Raw genomic sequence first — 19,953 nt, 5'->3', positions numbered from 1 at the left:
GAATTCTACCAAATATTTAAAGAAGAATTAACGCCATCCCTTCAAACTCTTCTAAAGTTAAAAAAGAGGAAACACCCCCAAACTCATTCTACAAGGCGAGCATGGCCCTGACACCAAGCCATATAAGAACACTACAAGAAAAGAAAACTACAGGCCATTATCTTCGATAAACATAAATGCAAAAACTCTCAACACAGTATTACCAGGCCAAATTTAACAACACACTATGATAATTTATCCCTGGGACACAAAGATAGCTCAACATATGCAAATCACTAAATGTGATACACCATGTGAATAGAATGAAAGATAACAGTCATTCAATCATCTCCGTAGATGGAGAAAAAGCACTTCATAGAATACAACATCCTTTCCCGATAAAAGCTCTCAACAAAGTAAGCACAGAAGGAACGTATCTCAATTTAATAAAGACTATATATAACAAAACCAGAGGTTACATCATGCTGAATGGTCAGAGGTTGAAAGTTTTCCTGTAAGCTCTGTAACAAGACAAGGGTGTCTACTCTCACCCTTCCTATTTAACAGGGTGCTGAAGTCCTAGCCAGAACAATTGCGGGGGGGGAAGACATTCAAATCAGAAAGGAAAAAGTAAAACTCCTTGTCTGCAGATGATATGATCTCATAGAGAGAAAATCCTCAAGACTTCACTGAAGCACTATTAGAACTAATGAACAAATTCAGGAAAGGTGCAGGATACAGAATTAGTCTACAGAAGTAAGTTGCATTTTTATATACTAACAATGAATCTAAAAAGAAAGGGGAAAAAATCATTACAATAACATCAGGAACAATAAAATACTTTGGAATAAATTTAACCGAGGAGGCGAAAGATCTGCCCACTGAAAATTGAAGAAGACTTTGATAAAAGAAACTCAAAACACCAACAAATGGAAATATATCTATATCTATATCCATATCTATATATATCTATATACCTATATCTATGTCTATATATCTATATCTATATATCTATATATCTATATCTATATATATATATATATATATATATATATATACCATGTTCATGGTTTGGAACTAATATTGTTAAAATGTCCATAGTACCCAAAGTCATCTATACATTTCATGTATCACCATCAAATTCCAGGGACAAAAAAAAAATAATAATAATAATAATAACACTAAAAATTCCACTGGCATTTTTCAGCAAAATAGAATAAACAATCCTAAAATTTGTACAGGACCATGAAAGACCCCAGAATAGCCAAAGCAATCTTGAGAAAGAACGACAAAAGCTGAAGGCATCACACTTCCTGATTTCAAAAAACACTACAAAGCTATAGTAAGCAGAACAGTATGGTACTGTCATAAACACAGACACATACACCAATGGAATGGAACTTAGACCCACAAACAAATCCTCACATATATGGAGAACTAACATTTGACAGGGGAGCCACGAATACTCAACGGGTAAGGGCTAATCTTGTCAACAAATGGTGATAGGACAAACGATGAACCACATGTAGAAATTTGCAATTGGGCCTCCTGAGAAGTAATGTGAAATAGACTACAGACTTCAATATAAGAACTGAAACCATAAAACTCCTGAAAGAAAACAAGGAGAATCTCCTTGACAATGGTCTTTGCAATGACTTTTTGGATGTGACACCAAAAGCAAAGGCAACGAAAGTAAAAATAAATGAGTGGGATGATACCAAAAATCCTGCACAGAAAAAAAACGACCAACAAAATGAAGGAAGATGGAAGAAAAAATTTGCAAAACACATATCGGATAAGGGGTTGATAGACACACACACACACACACACACACACACACACACACACACCCCTCACAACTCAATAGCAAAAAAAAAAAAAAAAAAAAAGCCAATAAAAAAATGAGCAGAGGGACCTAAATAGACATTTTCCAAAGGAGGCATACAATGGTCAACAGGTACGTGAAAGGATGCTAATTATCACTAATCAGAAAAGCATAAATCAAAACCATAATGTTGGTGACAATGCGGAGAAAGGGAAACTCTCTTGCATGGCCGGTGGGAATGCAAACTGGTGCAGCCACTCTGGAGAACTGTATGGAGGTTTCTCAAAAAAACTAAAAACAGAACTACCCCACAATCCAGCAATTGCACTATTAGGTAGTTGCTCAAAGGATATAAAATACAGATTTGAATGGGTACATGCACCCCAATGTTTACAGCAGCATTATCAACAATAACCAACATATACATACAATGAAATATTAATTAGACCTCAAAAAGAATGAAATCTTGCCATTTGCAATGACATGGATGGAGCCAGAAAGTATCGTACTAAGTGAGGTAAGTCAAGAGAAGACAAATACCCTAGCAATGAATGCATGTGGAATTTAAGAAATAAACAGATGAACATACGAGGAAGGAGAGAAGGAACAAACCACAGGAGACTCTTAACAACAGAGAACAAACTGGGGGTTGCTAGAGGGGAGGTGGGTTGGGGGATGGGCTAGAGAGGCGATGGGGATTAAGGAGGGTGCTACTTGTGATGAGGACTGGGTGCTGTGTGTGATAATCACTGAATCCTACTCCCGAAACCAGTATCGCACTGTACGTTAACTAGAACTTAAATAATAAATAAAGATGAGGGGGAGAAAACCATCATGAGATGTCACCTCACACCTGTTAGGATGGCTATTATCAAAAAGATCAGAGATAACAAGCGTTGGTAAGGATGTGAAGAAGGAACACTTGTGTATTCTTAGTCGGGATGTGAACTGGGGCAGCCACAATGGGAAACAGTATGGCAGTTCCTCAAAGAGTTATAAATAGATGAAAATGAAAAACAGGATCCAGCAGGAATGCCTGGGTGGCTCAGTCAGTTAAGCGTCCGACTTCGGCTCAGGTCATGATGTCACGGCTCATGGATTTGAGCCCCACGTCAGGCTCTGTGCTGACAGCTCCGAGCCTGGAGCCTGCTTCGGATTCTGGGTCTCCCTCTCTCTCTGCCCTCCCTTGCTTGTGCTCTGTCTCTGTCTCTGTCTCTGTCTCAAAAATAACTACCATTAAAAAAGTAGCACGCAGCAAACCCATTTCTGGGTATATATCCAAGTAAAGTCAAATCACTATCTTGAAGAGATATCTGCACCCCCCCCCCCAGGTCACTGCAGTATTATTCACAGTCGCCCAAACCAACCTAAGTGTCTGTCTATGGATAATGAATAAAGAAAATAGGGTTCATCTACTCAATGGGATATTATTCAGCCACGAGAAAGAAGGAATTGTGCCATTGCAACAACATGGATAGAACTTGAGGGCATGAAACCAAGTGAAATAAGCCAGACAGAGAAAGGCAAGTAAGAGATAGTATCATTTACACGTGGAATCTAAAAAGACTGAACCCACAGAAACAGAGAGTAGAATGACGGTTGTCCAGGGCTGGGGATGCAGGAAATGGGGAGATGTGGAAAAAGATACAAACTCCTGGCTATAAAGATGATCCAGGGCTGGCGATCTGATGCACAGTGTGGATGATTACATTAACAATACAGTAGGGGCGCCTGGGTGGCTCAGTCGGTTAAGCGTCCGACTTCGGCTCAGGTCACGATCTCACGGTCCGTGAGTTCGAGCCCCGCGTCGGGCTCTGTGCTGACCGCTCAGATCCTGGAGCCTGCTTCTGATTCTGTGTCTCCCTCTCTCTGTGCCCCTCCCCCATTCATGCTCTCTCTCTCTCTGTCTCAAAAATAAATAAACTTAAAAAAAAAACAAACAATACAGTATTGCGTCCTTAAAGCTGCTAAGACACTGAGACCTTAAATGTTCTCACCACCACAAACAAATGGTATTCGAGGCGATGGAGGTGTGAATGAACCCTACTGAGGTAATCATTTTGCAACAGATAAGGATATCAAATCACCACACTGTACTCCTTAAACTTACACAGTGTTCTATGTCCATTACACCTTGATAAAGCTGAAGGGGGAGATCCCGAAATAATACAAAGCAAAGGAAACAAACAAAAAAGAATATCAAGTTTACAAAATACTGCGCTTGAAATTTGTTTCCAGCCTCTTGCACACTCAGGTACACACACACAGGCACACACGTACACACGCACGCACACAGGTACACACACACGTACACGCACCCACAGATGACTCAAATCCCAGGAAGTACAGTCTACAAGTCCACACTGTAGATACCAAGGGTGCAGGCTCACTCTAATCTGTCTGGCATCCAATGGTGGTTCCTCTCAATCCTGCCTCTCCTGCTTACTAGTTGTGTGACTGTGGACAGATTCCTTCAAGATGTGTCTCCATCCCACCCTTTGTATAATGAGAATGCAAAGAACACCCATCCCCCGGGGTTGTGGCTGAGTATGTTTATATTTACTCACACGTGTGCATGCGCCGATTTATATTTTATACAATACAAAAGTACGTTCCTCCTTGCTTACGTATGTAAGCAATTTACACTTGTAAATGTGTATATTTACATACACGCGTTATCAGGAAGCCACTCAGTGTTAGCTCGGGTTGGAAATTATTTTATTCTACAGAAGGAAAACGAGTGGACATAGGTGTGAATTTTATCCAAGTGGCCACAAGGGCTGTCCTCGCTGGGGAGCTCTTCGTTTCACAATGACTCAAGGGGAGGAGGGCCCTTTCTGGGTGTTTCACTGAAGGTCCAGCGTGGAAATCACACTGGCACAAGGAAGGGAGCCAAGAAAGCCAGCTTTGCTCGGAAGGCTGCAAGCCTCTGAACAACCTGAGCCGCGGTGGCCAGAGGGCTGGTGGTGAGGCACCTCCTCATCCAAACGCATTCGCTGATCACTGTGGTATGCTAGGCAACAGGTATGAGGGGCTGTGGAGGGGCTATAAACAAAGTTAGAATGAGTTCTCACCCTGAGGAATACGTGACTCCTCACACACACACACACACGCGCGCGCAAGAACACTACAGAGCAATGCACTTTTACACACCAAGTGTTGCACGATGATCTGTCTTCACAGATTCCAGAAGGCAGAGTGTATTCCTTCCAGGAGGAAAGGCTGCTTAGAGGATGATGACAGGCGAGCCAAGGTAGAAAGGAGGAATGCGAGCAGGTGAGGAGGAAGAAGGAAATGGCCGGAAGCAAAGCCCACGGCAGGGAGGTGTCCGAGCGGGAGTGCAGGTGGGGAAGGTGGCCTGGTTTTCCAGGGTGCAGAGGCCAAGACAGAGAGTTAGGGAGAAAACGACAGCTGAAGAGAAGGGCCCCCTGGTGATGCAATGCTCAAAGTGAGCTGGACTTGTTAACAGGGGGAGGGTCAGATGCAATTTTAATGATCTTTGCATTGAGCTTTGGGGCTGCCAATGGGTATCACAGGTGACTTCTTGATCGGTTCCACCAAAATGCATTGGACTGCAACCCAGCTTGCGTGAAAGAAAGAACCACTCTGTCCAGGACAGGGCTGGACACACTGTGGGAGCCAGGCACGACTTCCGGAATAAAATTCACCTGTTTACGAATTAAATGAGTGAATGTATGTCAAGTGCTTACAAGAGTGTCCAGCACAAAAGACGCCCTACAAAAGTACTGCTATTCTCCCCTCCCCCTCTTCTCTTCGTCCCCCTCCTTCTTCATGAGTACGGCAGTACCATCCAAAGTGTGCATCACAGCCTCAAGGAGTCCAGTGTACTGGGCCAGGGTAGCCAAGTATCACCACACAGGTTGTGCACTGCACAAAACATCCACAGAGGCTATGAAGAGCGTCGTGTGGAATTATTTTATACAGCAGCCAGCCCAGGCAAGCTTTCCATGTCATACTCAACTTGGAAGTTCCTCTCACACTTCAGAATTCCAGAGTAACCTCAAAAATCCTTCCCACTGTCAGAGCAGAAGGCAGATCAAAGAGTGGACAGAGCAGAAAGGAAGCGCAGCACTGCAGAAATGAGACAAGAATCCCCAAGGTAACTGGAGCTGCGGCAGGCATTTTTTAAGGATATCGAAGAAAAGAGTTTGCAAAAAGGAAGGAATGAGAAGATCACTGCTTTAAAAGCTTGAACTTAGGTAACTGCACTCAAAGCGTGAGAAAGTTCTGCGATTGGTATGAAAATACGTGACTCGAGAGGGTAAGGGGTCAGCGTGCACGGAACAGAACAGCACAGGATTCAGGACACAAAAGGACTCATGAGTGATGTCAACTCAGGAAAACTTGAGGAAACAAATGGAAAGGGGCAGGACTGTCGCTAAGTAAGGGGTTTACTCCTCTCTGGAGGGAAGATCGACAATTAGTGAGTTACCGCTACTTACCGTTATGGTCTCAGAAGGGTGCCTGTGACACGGATGTTGTCTAAAAGAAAACAATTAGAAACTATGCCATCCCAACCATATGGAGGTTTTAATCATTCACGAGTCACTTTGTCATCTTTTGTCTTTACAGGCTGAGTCAAAGGAGTCGATACCTAGGGACAGACAGGTGGTCCCCAAGCCCATTAGGATTCTAGGCGGTGGCCGAGGGGACGGGGGAGCTGGGCCCTACTGCCACGGGGTGCGGCGGGCTGCAGGGGTTCATAGAGGTGCACGCATGGGCCTTGTCGCAGCAGTCCCAGGTGGGTGGGTCTGTTCTTTCTTGGAGCCAACACCCAGAGCATTCCAAAATCTCCAGCAGCTGTACTGCCCCTGTGGAGATGACAGATGGTCCCCGCTGTGCCTCTGTCACAGCCATGATCACGTTGTCACGTTGTGTGACAGGGACCGGGGCGCGCAGACCCTTCTTTGCCGGACTCCCAGCTCCTGGAGAGGGCAGCCCTGTCTGCTTCACTCTCGGATCTCCCACAGAGACCAGCCCAGCCCTGGGGGACACTTACAGCGTGCTGGGCTATGCACACGACATCCACCATCTCGTTTACTGGGATTATCCCCTCTTCGCAATGAGGAAACCAAGCCTTAGGGGATAAACTAACCACAATTAAATTACACAGCTGACTGGTGACAGCACCAGGCTTTGCACCAAAACAAATCACGCTCTTAAAAAGAAATCTTCTTTTAATGTTTATGTATTTTTGAGAGACAGAGAGTGAGCAGGGGAGGGGCAGAGAGAGAGGGAGACCCAGAATCCGAAGCAGGCTCCAGGCTCCAAGCTGCCGGCACAGAGCCCGACGTGGGGCTCGAACCCACATAGTACAAGGTCATGACCTGAGCCGAAGTCGAATGCCTAACCAGAGGAGCCACCCAGGCGCCCTACAAATCCTCCCTTTAGTTACCATGTTACCCTGCCGTTAGATCACCGGTAGGCAAACTATGACCCACGGGTCAAATCCAGCCTCTGGCATGTTTTTGTATAGACCAAAGGCCAAGAATAGTTTTTATATTTTCACATATTTTTTTAACTTTTTAAAGTTTACTTATTTATTTTGAGAGAGAGCGCGCATGAGCAGGAGAGGGGCACAAAGAGAGAGAGAGCAGACTCTGAGCTGTCGACGTGGAGCTCGACACGGGGCTCGAACTCACCAACCGCGAGACCACGATCTGAGCCGAAACCGGGAGTCGGATGCTTAGCCAACCGAGCCACCCAGGCGCCCCCAATTTTCACATATCTTTTTTAAAAAAGCAGAAACAAGAATACTTCGTGACCAATGAAAATGATATGAAATTCAAACGTCAGCGTCCCTAAGTTAAATTTTACCGGAGTACAGCCACACGCATTCTTTCACGTATCATCTATGGCTGCTTCTGCGCCTACAACGCCAGAGTTGGGTACCTGTGACAAAGACCACATGGCCCGTGAAACCTAAAATATTTACTGGCCAGCCCCTCGTCATCCCACCTCTAGATACACAGGTAAGCAGCACACATGCTTCTGTGCCCAGCTGTGCAGGCAGATTGGCAGAAAAGGTCCGAGAAATCAGAGTGAGGAGTGTCGGGTCAGCCGGGAGGCGTCACCACCCAAGGCCAGGCTGACAACCTGGCCACACCTGGAACCAGTGAGGCGGGCACGAGGTGCTCGGCCACGGGCACTGGGACCGGAGGGATTGCTAACGGGAGTTCTGGGGACCGGAGGTTTTGCTAACGGGAGTTCTGAAGGTCAGTGAGGATGCTCAATAAACCACTGATTGATTTGGCCACCTTGCAAGTCATCAGGATCTTACGGATGACTGAGCTCTGCGGATGATCCGAAAATCGTATTTAGCCCTTGAGTCAGCAACACCCCTCTCCCCGCTGAGCTCTCTGCAGACATGCCAACAAGTTGCAGAACTGACAGATTTGAGCATCCCCACCCTCTGCTGGGGATGCTAATGACTAGTGACATAGCCAGGAGGCAAACAGCAGGAAGGGAGGGGCAAGCCAGATGCCTGCACATCTTGTACTGGCAGGACAAGAAGGGCCTGTTGAGCCTCCTCTCTGCACAGCCAGGAGGACCCAGCAGAAGCGGCTGGGAAGCATGAAAGGCAAGAAATCACTCTGTGGCAGGAGGCTCAAGGGGAGGGAGAGCCCTACGTTTTATGGGTCTCCTGCTAGACGGTCAAGACAGACGACAACCCTGCCCCAGTAGGAGCTGGAACACAGTGGTCACCGCACGAGTCACCAGTTCCGATGAGCTACTAGTACAGGATGTCACCAGCTGTGACCTGCTGTTCTCCAGTCACTCCTCTGCAGGACGGCTACCCCAAAAAACGCGCTGCGACGAGGAGCTGGAGGTAACAGACAGCACGTCCTTGGACAGCAAAGTCTTACAATAGATAAAGCAGAGGCTTTGGAGCCAGAACCCCCAGGCTTCGGTTTCACCTCTGACCCTATAGCTTCCTGCCTGACCCTTACCAGGTAGTGGAAGTTTTCAGATCCTTGGCAAGCTCCTTTGCAAAATGAACTTAGAGAGTTAATCGATGGGCTGTGTGTCCTGTGGGACTCAGAGTTGGGTTTATCGGCATACAGCGAAAAACCCAAATAATAATGACTTCAACGAGACTGTGATTTTGATTTATTTTTCTGTCGCATAAAAGAAGTCCAGAACGAGGCAGCTCAGGGCTGGTGGAGTCATTCCACAGACATACATAGGCAAGTATCATGTGCCCTTCCCTTGTGATGTGTTCCAAACATACTTTCCAGGGCGCCTGGGAGGCTCAGTCGGTTAAGCGTCTGACTCTTGGTTTCGGCCCAGGTCACGATCTCACGGTTCATGGGTTTGAGGCCCGCAGCAGGCTCTGTGCTGAAGGTATGGAGCCTGCTTGGGATTCTCTTTCTTCCTCTGTCTCTTCCCCTTCCTGCTTGCACACACTGTCTCTCTCTCTCACTTGCTCAAAATAAATACATAAACTTTAAAATAAATAAATTTAAAAAACATACTTTCTATCCTCAGGGTGCCTCACAGCAATCATGTATACATCCCAGGCAGCAAGAAACTGAAAGGGGCAATGTATAAGTAGCAAATAGCCCCTGTTAAGGAGATTTCCCAGAAACCCAATCAAATAACTCCAGCTCCCCTCTTTATCTGCAAGGCTGGCTGGGAGGTGCAAGTTAGCTATGCTCATTATCACCCCTAACAGTATATGACTTCTGACAACATGGAAGAAGGTGAGAAGAGAAGAAGGAGACAATTAGCAGTCTGTGGCAATCAGCCACAAATGCTTACTTCGTTTGAGGGCTGATGCCATTCCCAAATGACCTCATGTGTAGGAAAGGACACTGTAAGGCTGCACTGGGTCATGCAAACAAACCCACTCTTTTGCTTCCATACAAAGCCCTTCCTGACTGTGCCCCATTCTGCCCTAGAAACCAGTCGGCCTCATTCCCGCCGGCCTCGCACTGGCTTCTCACCAGTGTGGGCAGTTCCTTGCATGGCTTGTCTCTGTGCCGTGGATCTCGTGTCTTTTACTGTTCTTTGCCCATATGAGAAGCCTCCTTAGAGCTCCAGAGTGAGCTAGGTGTCTCTTTGCTGTGCTCCCACAGTGCCCCAGGGATGTTCTATCCCATCTTTCTCCTTATTACCTTGAAATGATCAATCTCTGCCTTTGTGCTTCCCACTGAGCGACACAACCCCATGCAGCAACAGAGCCCTTCCCATGCGGCCAGTCCAAATTCAGATGTGCTGCTAAGTGTCAAACGCAATCTAGGAGATTCCAAAAAGCACAGCACAAGAGAAAAAGAACATGAAACATTGCATTAACAATTTTTCTGCACTGGTTTCGTGTTTAAGTTACGATGTTTTGGGTTTCCTGGGTTAAACCAGATTATTAAAAGTAATTTTACCTGTTTCTTTTGGCTTCAAAGACATGTTTACTAGGACACTTACAATTCCAAAAGTGGAAAGAGTTCTGGAGACCGATGTTGGTGATGGTGGCACAGTATGAGTGTACTTAACACCACGGAATTGCACTTAAAATGGTTAAGATGGTAAATTTTACATTATCATTATTTCTTTTTTTTTTTTTAATTTTTTTTTCAACGTTTATTTATTTTGGGACAGAGAGAGACAGAGCATGAACGGGGGAGGGGCAGAGAGAGAGGGAGACACAGAATCGAAACAGGCTCCAGGCTCAGAGCCATCAGCCCAGAGCCTGACGCGGGGCTCGAACTCACGGACCGCGAGATCGTGACCTGGCTGAAGTCGGAACGCTTAACCGACTGCGCCACCCAGGCGCCCCAACATTATCATTATTTCTAACAAAATATGGAAAAATATTTTTTAAAACTACATGCGTGGCTCACTTTTCGGCTCACGCCTTACTGCTCTTGGTGGGAGCTGCTCCAACGTATAAAGCCTCTGGAGGGAAGCAATAGCAGCTCATTGACTTTCGTGTCTCGGCCTGCACAGTGCCCGTTCGCTCAGCATGGGCTGGACAGACTTCTTATACGGATAAAATCTTTGATACATATATGGCAAAGGCGGGTGACAGGAAAGGTGGTAGGACAAGGGTCTGGAAGAACCAAAATGTGCCCGTGTGGGGCTTTGAGAAAAGTTTGGGAAGCCACAATGTGGCCCCTGTCACGTAGGGGCTGGCACACAGCCCCACGGACCTGGGTTCAAATCCTAGTAACCCGTGACTAACCGTGAATGACCCCGACAAGTGACAATCACCCTGAGCCTCAGTTTTTTCATCTGTAAACCAGGGATGATAATAGCACTGACCTCATTGTGTTGCAAAGGGAAATAAAGGGAATCTGTTGCCACGGTCCCTGAAGCATAATGAAATGATCAGTAAATGTTACCTATTATTATTATTATTATTATTATTATTCGCTTTTACGGGCCTGTCATGAAGGAAAAGCAATTTTTACAAAGTTGCCCGAAGCCAACCTGCATTAAGTCACTTCCTGCCGAATATTAAAACAATTTTTAATCTGAGAGGACAAAATAATTTGAGCTGGCAGATGGCATAATGTTGTCACCCACTTTGTTGCTCGGAATTGAGTAGATTATACATAAATACCAAACTCTTTCCCTATTTGGGAAAGCATCTGACTCCTGGAGCTGCCGCGTGTTCTGTGGTCCCGCGGCAGCCGCACGATGTCGCAGCAGCACAGGCAGGTGGACCGGCTGTGGTGGCTGAATCACACAGAAGAGGCTTGTTTGCCTCTTCACACTCCAAATCGCAGAGGTGTGGGACAGCATCTGCTGCTAATTTAGGCTCTGTGTCCACGTCCGGTCAGCACGGGGGTCTCTGTTTCACGTTATTCTCACTCAAGGACCCAGGCAAGAAAGTGCCTCAGGACGGTGGGTGCAAAACACCAGAAAATGACAATGGCCACACGGGCTTGTAAATCCTTCAGAGAGAAAGGACACAGCTATTGGCCAAGGCAAGTCTCACCTCCACGCCTAACTTGAAGGAAGCATGGCAGGGGAACCCTATCTCGTGGCCGCGAGAGCGACAACAGAGCAAATATCCGTGCACAGCTCTTCTCACTGCCTGAGTAGAGGGTCTTCCAGAGGCAGAGATCGGATCGCACCCAGTGTCCCGAGTTCAAATTCTGGGATTCTAACAAAATCTCCCCCAATTTCACATCAACAGAAAGCAGTGAAATGCAAATTCAACTGATGCACTATTTTTTAATTGTTTTCTTTTTTTTAAGTAATCTCTATGCCCAACGTTGGGCTCGAACTCACAACCCTGAGCTCAAGAGTTGTGTGCTCTATGACTGAACCACCGGGGCACCCCGGATGTATTCTTTTTTAGGACAGTTGAATTAGTGGCGCCTGGGTGGCTCAGTTCGTTAAGCATCTGACTTTGGCTCAGGTCACGATCTCATGGTTTGCGAGTTCGAGCCCCGCGTCGGACTCTCTGCTCTCAGCACAGAGCCCGCTTTGGGTCCTCTGTCTCCCTCTCTCTCTGCCCCTCCCCCACTCATGCTCTGTCTCTCAAAAATAAACATTAAAAAAAAAAAGGACAGCTGAATTAATAAAACCTACAACATCCAATTATGTTAAGGTTTCAATGAAACAATACACAGAAACCCCACTAGAGTCATCATAAACCAGAACACGTGTTCTGGAAAGCAACCCAGCGTATGTACAGGAGCAAGAAAGAAAACTTCATATGCTCTGGCACATTTGTTCAACGCCTGGGGATTGGGCAGAATGAAACCATCCAAAAGCTATGGACGCAAAAACATTTATTTATTTGTAATACGAAAAATGTCGCTATTACTAATTAGAATCGCAAGATTATTATTTATACTGAAAAACAGAAATCATTTCAATGTCCTACTGTAAAGGATCACGTAAGTATTTTATAGGAACTCGTTTGTGGAATATCACTCAAGTATTTTCAATGATGCTTATAAAGACTAACAAACAGGGAAATATACTGACGACAGAATGTGACATGAAAATAGCACGGTACGAAATAATACGTAAACAACAATCACAACCATTTAGAGACGGATACAAAACAAAAATGCTGAAAATAATGAAGCCAAAATGCTAACAGCAGCTGTATTGATAAGATCTTCACCCCAGATACAATAATAATGAAAAATAAACTTTAAAGTGGAATCTGAACAAACGACAATTATCTTCGATTGAGAGGGGTTCTGTAAAGTGGCTGCTTGGGCTGAAGTCACTTTTGGAAAATGGTCTTTCCACAAGAGCAGGGATCTATGATAGTGCAAGCTCACAGAAGGTGCTCAAAAACATTTATTGTATAAATAAACACAGAGAGTGAATGAAGCAAAGAAAGAAAAATAGCAATAAATTAATGTCAAATTAAGAACATGAAGATGTAGGGATCGTCTCTCTTGAGAACCCTGGCTAGACAACCGTTAATCATTAATCAGAGAAATGGTTTTCAGGCCCAGAAAGAACAGTCTCTTAGGATCAGTTCTGCGTGAGCACAAAGTTCTAGCAGCCATGGAAACTCTTTATTTCTTCCTGATGGCACCTTTGCTATTACTTCCTTCTCAGTCACGCCCTCCTTGAGTGACATCCTCACACCCCCAAGATTGGTCCAGGATAGGGTATCAGTCAGAACATCTGACTGGTATAAAGAGAAGCTATTTTCCTTTAGCCACAAAATATATATATATAATAGTGATCTTACCTTCACTCCATGATCTGCCCTGTTGTCTCAAAGATCCTCTGTAAACCCTATTATTTAATGAAATTCCCAGGAAAGCCTAATTCTAGGTTTCCCTATGGAATCCAGACCTTCCTTAACCTAATTATGCAAGACTGCCACGTATGGTTGCACAGGATGTGCACTGCACAACCCAGGAACTAGATTATTTATCAGAAATACTTAGATTGATTAATTTATTACAATTCTTTAGCAAATGACAGTCAATAGTATTTTTTTTCCCTAGCAAAATCATGATTACTTTCTGGCAGACGAAAGAAAAACTGTCTTAAGGAAGGAGGTTTTTGGGTTTTTTTTTTCCCCCTAGTTTAGACAAAGTGTTATGTGCACCGCAGTGGCTCTGAAGTCTGCTCAATGAGCACATATATTAGTCCCTGCCTTTTCCACCATGGCCTGACCTTACAAAGGTGGCACATTCAAATGCTTCATGAGCCAGACAGGTTCCGTAAGTAAGTGAAGGGGCCCACGTGTGTGCATCTCTAGAAAGTAGCAGCGGCTATAAAGAAACAGGGCTGGAGAGTAGAGACCTAGTGTAAGTGCCTTCAGGTTTAATTAAAACACAAAGTCACCCTGGAGGCTAAATGTAACCCATCTTGTAAACCCATCTGCCTGGTCCACAGTCCACAAACTCTGGCTCTTGGTCAAGTAAGTGACGAGAAGAAGGACAGAAAGCAGCTTATTTGTTGAAACTTAATCTTCCTTATTTCCCGCAGTCAAACCCACAGAAACCTCAAAAGGCTTCCGGGTTGGTGCTTCTCAACAAGGGGTGATTTTTCTCCCCCAAGGAACATTGGGCAATGTCTGGAGAGGGGACAATGTCACAACTGGGGACGGCGGTGCTGTTGATTATCTAGTGGGGAGAGGCCGGGGCGCTGCTAGACTAACCCAACAGGGTGCAGCACAGCACCCCCCCCCCCCCCCCCGCAACAGAGACATCATCAGCCGGCCTCCAACGTCCATGGTGTCACGGTGGAGAGAAAAAAAGAAACAATTTTTAGCCTGATGAGAAGAGAAGCCTTAAACCCTGGGCAGAATCTACAGGTGTGGACAACAGAAGAAAGGGTTAGCCCATTTCTCGACGGGGCACAGTGGAAAGGGGTGACTGAGACGTGGCCAAAGAGCTGTCGGTGTTTCTAGGCCAAGGGCTGTTTCAGCTCCTCCTTCTGGGAACCCCGGGAAGCACCCGTGTGCTTCTTGTTCACACGACAGGAGCCATTACCGTACGTGCGACTTGCGGGCAACCGTTTCCTTACCCCCTGAACCATCGCCGAACATATTTCGGCATCTTCAATTCTCTCCGCAGAGAAACCTTGACTCACGTGCTGGAGAGGGACGTTAGACTCTGCAATACAACTTGTTGGTAAAGAGGTTGAGTGCCGTGATTCAGGTCTCGGGGCCCGAACACTGTGTGCAGATAGCTTCAGGAGAGAAATGACTGCTGAATTTCAAACTATCAGAAGCAGATTTTAACTCCATTCTGATGTAAGAGATTGCCTCTGACTACACATCCCAGTAGATCTGATGACCCTGAAAACAGGCAAACCAACACATGCTGTCTCAATACATTCTTTTTTTTTTTGAATGTTTATTTATTTTTGAGAGAGAGAGAGAAAGAGCATGAGTGGGGGAGGGGCAGAGAGAGAGGGAGAGACAGAATCTGAAGCAGCCTCCAGGCTCTGAGCTGTCAGCACAGAGCCTGACAAGAGGCTCGAACCCACGAGCTATGAGATCATGACCCGAGCCGAAGTCGGACGCTCAACCGACCGAGCCACCCAGACGCCCCTTCCAAATCATACTTTAATGGACTTTCCCATGTATCATTTTAAAATTTTTTATCATGATTTTAAATTCGCAGAGAGTAGTATAAAGATTTCTATCATCCATAGGGGCGCCTGGGTGGCGCAGTCGGTTAAGCGTCCGACTTCAGCTCAGGTCACGATCTCGCGGTCCCTGAGTTCGAGCCCTGCGTCAGGCTCTGGGCTGATGGCTCAGAGCCTGGAGCCTGTTTCCGATTCTGTGTCTCCCTCTCTCTGCCCCTCCCCCGTTCATGCTCTGTCTCTCTCTGTCCCAAAAATAAATAAACGTTGAAAAAAAAATTAAAAAAAAAAAAAAAGGGGCGCCTGGGTGGCGCAGTCGGTTAAGCGTCCGACTTCAGCTCAGGTCACGATCTCGCGGTCCCTGAGTTCGAGCCCCGCGTCAGGCTCTGGGCTGATGGCTCAGAGCCTGGAGACTGTTTCCGATTCTGTGTCTCCCTCTCTCTCTGCCCCTCCCCCGTTCATGCTCTGTCTCTCTCTGTCCCAAAAATAAATAAAAACGTTGAAAAAAAAAATTAAAAAAAAAAAAAAAAGATTTCTATCATCCAGATCCAAAGCTGACTGAGATTTCATCAATCTCCGTTCATTTCTACTGCCGTGTGTCTTGTGTTTTGTTGGCTGGACATTTTAAAGCAAATCCAAGACTTAATGCCATTTCATCCACAAATATTTTAGTACTATTCAGGTATTTTGTGCGCACGTTCCACAAGAAATGGGGACCAGAGGGTACGTTCCTATAATAAATCTTGAGAGCAGAGAGGCACGGAGGGGGCCAGGCTCCAGCTGGGTTCAAGCGAATATGAGTTTTCCCCAAAAGAGAAAAAAAATTGAAAATCGGCTGCTAAAAGCTTGGAGTCTTGACTTTTTGCTTTCTTGAGTCATTATGTGAAGCATCACTGCAGAAATGCTCAGGGGAGTATCAACTTTCCTACAGCAAAGGTGCAGACACAACTATAGGGAAAATCCAGCTATCGTTGCTAATTACGACTCTCCTTTCTCAATAATTGATAGACAAGTAGACCAAGAATCACTAAAGATCTTGAACTACCTGACATTTAGAGAAAAATCCAAGCTGACCGTAACATAACACGTACTCTTTCCAGAAACACATGGAACATTCCCCAAGATGGACCATACTATGGGCCCTAAAACAAACTCCAACAAACTTGAAACAAAACATGTTCTCAGACCATAAAAGAATTCAACCAGCACGGTGAAAGGTATGTGGTAAGTCTCCCAATGTTTGGAAGTTAAACAATTTATTTCCAGATAATCCATGGACCAAAAAGGAAAAACCACGGGCCAAAGAACAACACACATTATTTCGAACTGCGTGGCAAGGAAAACACAACATACCAAAATGTATGGGAGGTACAGAGAAGAGTGTGTAGAAAAAAATTTGTAGCATTCAATGTGTCTATTAGAAAAACAGAAAGCACTTAGGTGAAGGCTTTAAGCATCTACCTTAAGAAGGGAGAGGGAGAAGAGTAACCAGAGAATCAAAGTAATCAGAAGGAAGGAAATCATAAAGACAAGAGAAAGAGTCAAGAAGATGGAAAACGAACAAAATAGAGAAAAATGAGCGACACCGAAAACTCTTTCACCGGAAGGCTGAATACAGTTGGTAAGTCTCTAGCTAGGCTGATCAAGGTGGGGAAATAGCTGTTATTGATATAAGGAGGGAGATCATACCAATACAAAGAATGATTACGCGGAACATAATGGCAGGTAATTTAACAACTTGAATGAAATGGAAAAATTGCACGGAAGACATAAATAAGTAAAATTCATTTAGTTAACAGTACATATATTTACTAGATCTCTATATATAAAATAAATTGCCTTTGTAGTTAAATATCTTCTTACAAAGAAAACTCAAGGTGCATTTGGCTTCCGTTGTTACTTCTGACAAACATTTGAGAACGAAGCAATGTCAAATTCCACACAAAGAGCTCACAAAACTAGTTTGGGGAACATGCCCCCATTTTACAAGACCAGCATTAATCTGATACCTAAACCAGACAAAGGCATTTTACTTATTTTTTCCAAAATGTTTATTTACTTATTTTGAGAGAGAGAGAGAGAGAGCATAAACAGGGGAGGGGCAGGGAGAGTGGGGAGGGAGAGAATCCCAAGCAGGCTCCACGCTGTCAGCACAGGGCCCAACGCGGGGCCTGAACTCATGACCCGTGAGATCATGACCTGAGCGGAAATCAAGAGTCAGACGCTCAACTTCCTGAGCCACCCCCAAAACCCCCAAAGACATTTTTAAAAACTACAAAGAAACACCTGAAGAACATAGACACAAAAACTATTTATGAAATTCTAGCACATCTAATTTATAAAAAGAAACACACATCATGACAATGAGCTTTCACTCAAAAATTCAAGGTTGTTTTAACATTCGAAAAATCAAATTCACCCTATTCACAGGCTAAAAATAAAAATGATACTCTCATCTTCATCTATCGAGAAAGACATTTTGCAAAACACAATTCAAGATGGACATGACTAGCAAATTAGGAACAGAACGGACTTTCCTCAACCCAACAAAGGATGTCTATAAAAATACCTACAGCTAATGGTGAAAACTGAATGTCTTCCTTGAGGTCATGAACAACGTAAGGATGTCTAGGCTCACTTCTTCTATGCAACACTGGCCTCCAGGTCCTAGCTGGTGCAGTAAGCAAGAAAAAGAAATAAAAAGGGTACAGATTGGAGAGGAAGAAGTACAACTGTCTCTAATCACAGATGACATGATCACTTATATAGAAAACCCTTGGCATCTACAAAAGAAGTCTACAAGAACTAAGTGACTCGGCGGGACTGCAGGATATGAGACTAATGTACCCAAAAATCAACCGTGTTCCCAAAGCAATGGATAATCAATGCATACTAAATTCGGGCTATTTGAAGAGGAGCAGGCCATTTATGTAATTTCAAAGTACCTTTGCCCCAAATGCTTATTCGTCACGACGAACAGGGAAAGCACGGTAACGTTAACAGTAAAGAAACGGGAAAACATGTTGACCAGGTGCCCGAAATTCCTATTACCAACAAGAGGCAGAGACCTCAGTGCTCCCTAATGGGGTATCTACAGAAGGACACAGCATCAGGCTATACCTGGTAAAGCCCAAAGTACTCAAATAGATCAGAAATAAAGCGATAGCGTGTGTGGGTTTAAGAGATCAAATGTGAGAAAATATGTAAATTAATGAATCTACTTAAAGGGTACTCAGAAGTTCTCTGTCACGTTCACGTACCTTCTCTGTAAACTGGAATGTTTTTCAAATTAAAAAAAAAAAATGGGAAAGCTTTCCCATGATTCACCAACTCCTAGAAGAAGGTCCACCACTGTCTTTCTTCATTTCCTTTTCTCCGTGAGTGAGATGTTGACACAAGCTGGCTTTGCCGTGTCTGTCGTTAGCATCCCAACTCAAGGTACGAGTTTTCTACGTTCAGCGTCAACCAGTGAAAAATGAAAAGGGCAGCTTAGAAGCTGGGTCCACGGGCCTTGCATTTTCTTTCTGTCACTTGGGCGCCTTCCTTCCTGTCTGTGAGCCTCGGTGTCTTTGCTTAAAAATGGAAACCAAGAGTGATAACACGCCGGCCTCACACGGCTGCTGTGACAATCACAATGAACGGAAGTATGACGCTTGGCAAATGCGCATAAAAATGGCATAATGCTCACAACAAAGCTGGGCCTCCGCTTCAAGGCTTCCGGACGCTCTCATTCTCCCTTGGGATGAAACCAGGATCCCCACCATGCCTCCAACATCTCACCTGATCTGGCCTCTGTTCTCTGACCTCGCCCCTCTCCTTCTCCCTCGTTTCATCTAGGCCCCCCGTTCTTAGTGCCTTTCTTCAGACACACCCTGCCTCACGGTCAATGTAATTCTGCTCCCCAGTCTGGACACCCCCCCGCCTTGTCCAGATCTGCACAAGGCTCCCTGTCCTGCACGGCAGGCCTCTACTCAAATGTCACTTCTCCATAAGGCTTCCCCCGCAAATTACCTACAAACGGTACACATGCTTAGTCCCCCGTCTTCCTCTGCCTCTTTCCCTGGTTTACTTTTCTTTTCAGCCTTTATCACACACAACTTCACTATAACTCTTCATTTATTTATTGTCTGTGCCCTTCTCTTCAAGTGTCAGCCACGGGGCACCTGGGTGAGCGTCTGACTTCGGCTCGGGTCATGATCTCGCAGTTGGTGAGTTCGAGCCCCGCATCGGGCTCTCCGCTGACAGATTCTGTGTCTCCCTCTCTCTCTGTCCCTCCCCCAACTCATGCTCTGTCTCTCTCTCTCTCAAAAACAAATAAACATTGAGATAAATGTCAGCTATATCATTGTAAGGACTTCTATTTATTCGGCACTCTGTCTTCAGCACATAAATGTGTGCTTGGCACGGAAGAGACTCTCGATAAATATTTGCCAGATGCATAAATGACTGAACAGGATGTCAACCTTGCACACGCCTAGTGCAAATCCACTAGCAGAGACTACTGCTTCACAGAATTTACCCCAAGTCCATTTAATTAAACATTTTTTCTCCATTGGCATCTGTCACTAACTATCTCCACTGCTTCTAAAACGCGGTGAATTTAAATGTAC

The 19,953-nt window shown here is 45.0% G+C and overlaps 1 protein-coding gene and 1 long non-coding RNA gene across 2 annotated transcripts in view; both read right to left on the bottom strand.

The window, feature by feature from the left end:
* Positions 1-19,953, bottom strand: part of LOC115499948 (histone-arginine methyltransferase CARM1-like) — a 248,160-nt gene that overhangs the window by 118,299 nt on the left and 109,908 nt on the right. The gene's annotated exons all lie outside the window — the stretch shown is intronic.
* On the bottom strand, positions 4,517-18,938 carry LOC115499515. The gene is made up of 3 exons (XR_003964182.1): positions 18,604-18,938; positions 6,268-6,636; positions 4,517-4,849 (listed from the first exon to the last, which is right to left on the bottom strand). It is a non-coding gene; the product is annotated as an uncharacterized LOC115499515 (long non-coding RNA).

The sequence above is a fragment of the Lynx canadensis genome, chromosome D4 (assembly GCF_007474595.2).
Source record: "Lynx canadensis isolate LIC74 chromosome D4, mLynCan4.pri.v2, whole genome shotgun sequence".
NCBI classification, from domain to species: domain Eukaryota; kingdom Metazoa; phylum Chordata; class Mammalia; order Carnivora; family Felidae; genus Lynx; species Lynx canadensis.
The sequence above is the reverse complement of the archived record's forward strand: the minus strand, read 5'-3'. Positions and strand labels throughout refer to the sequence as shown.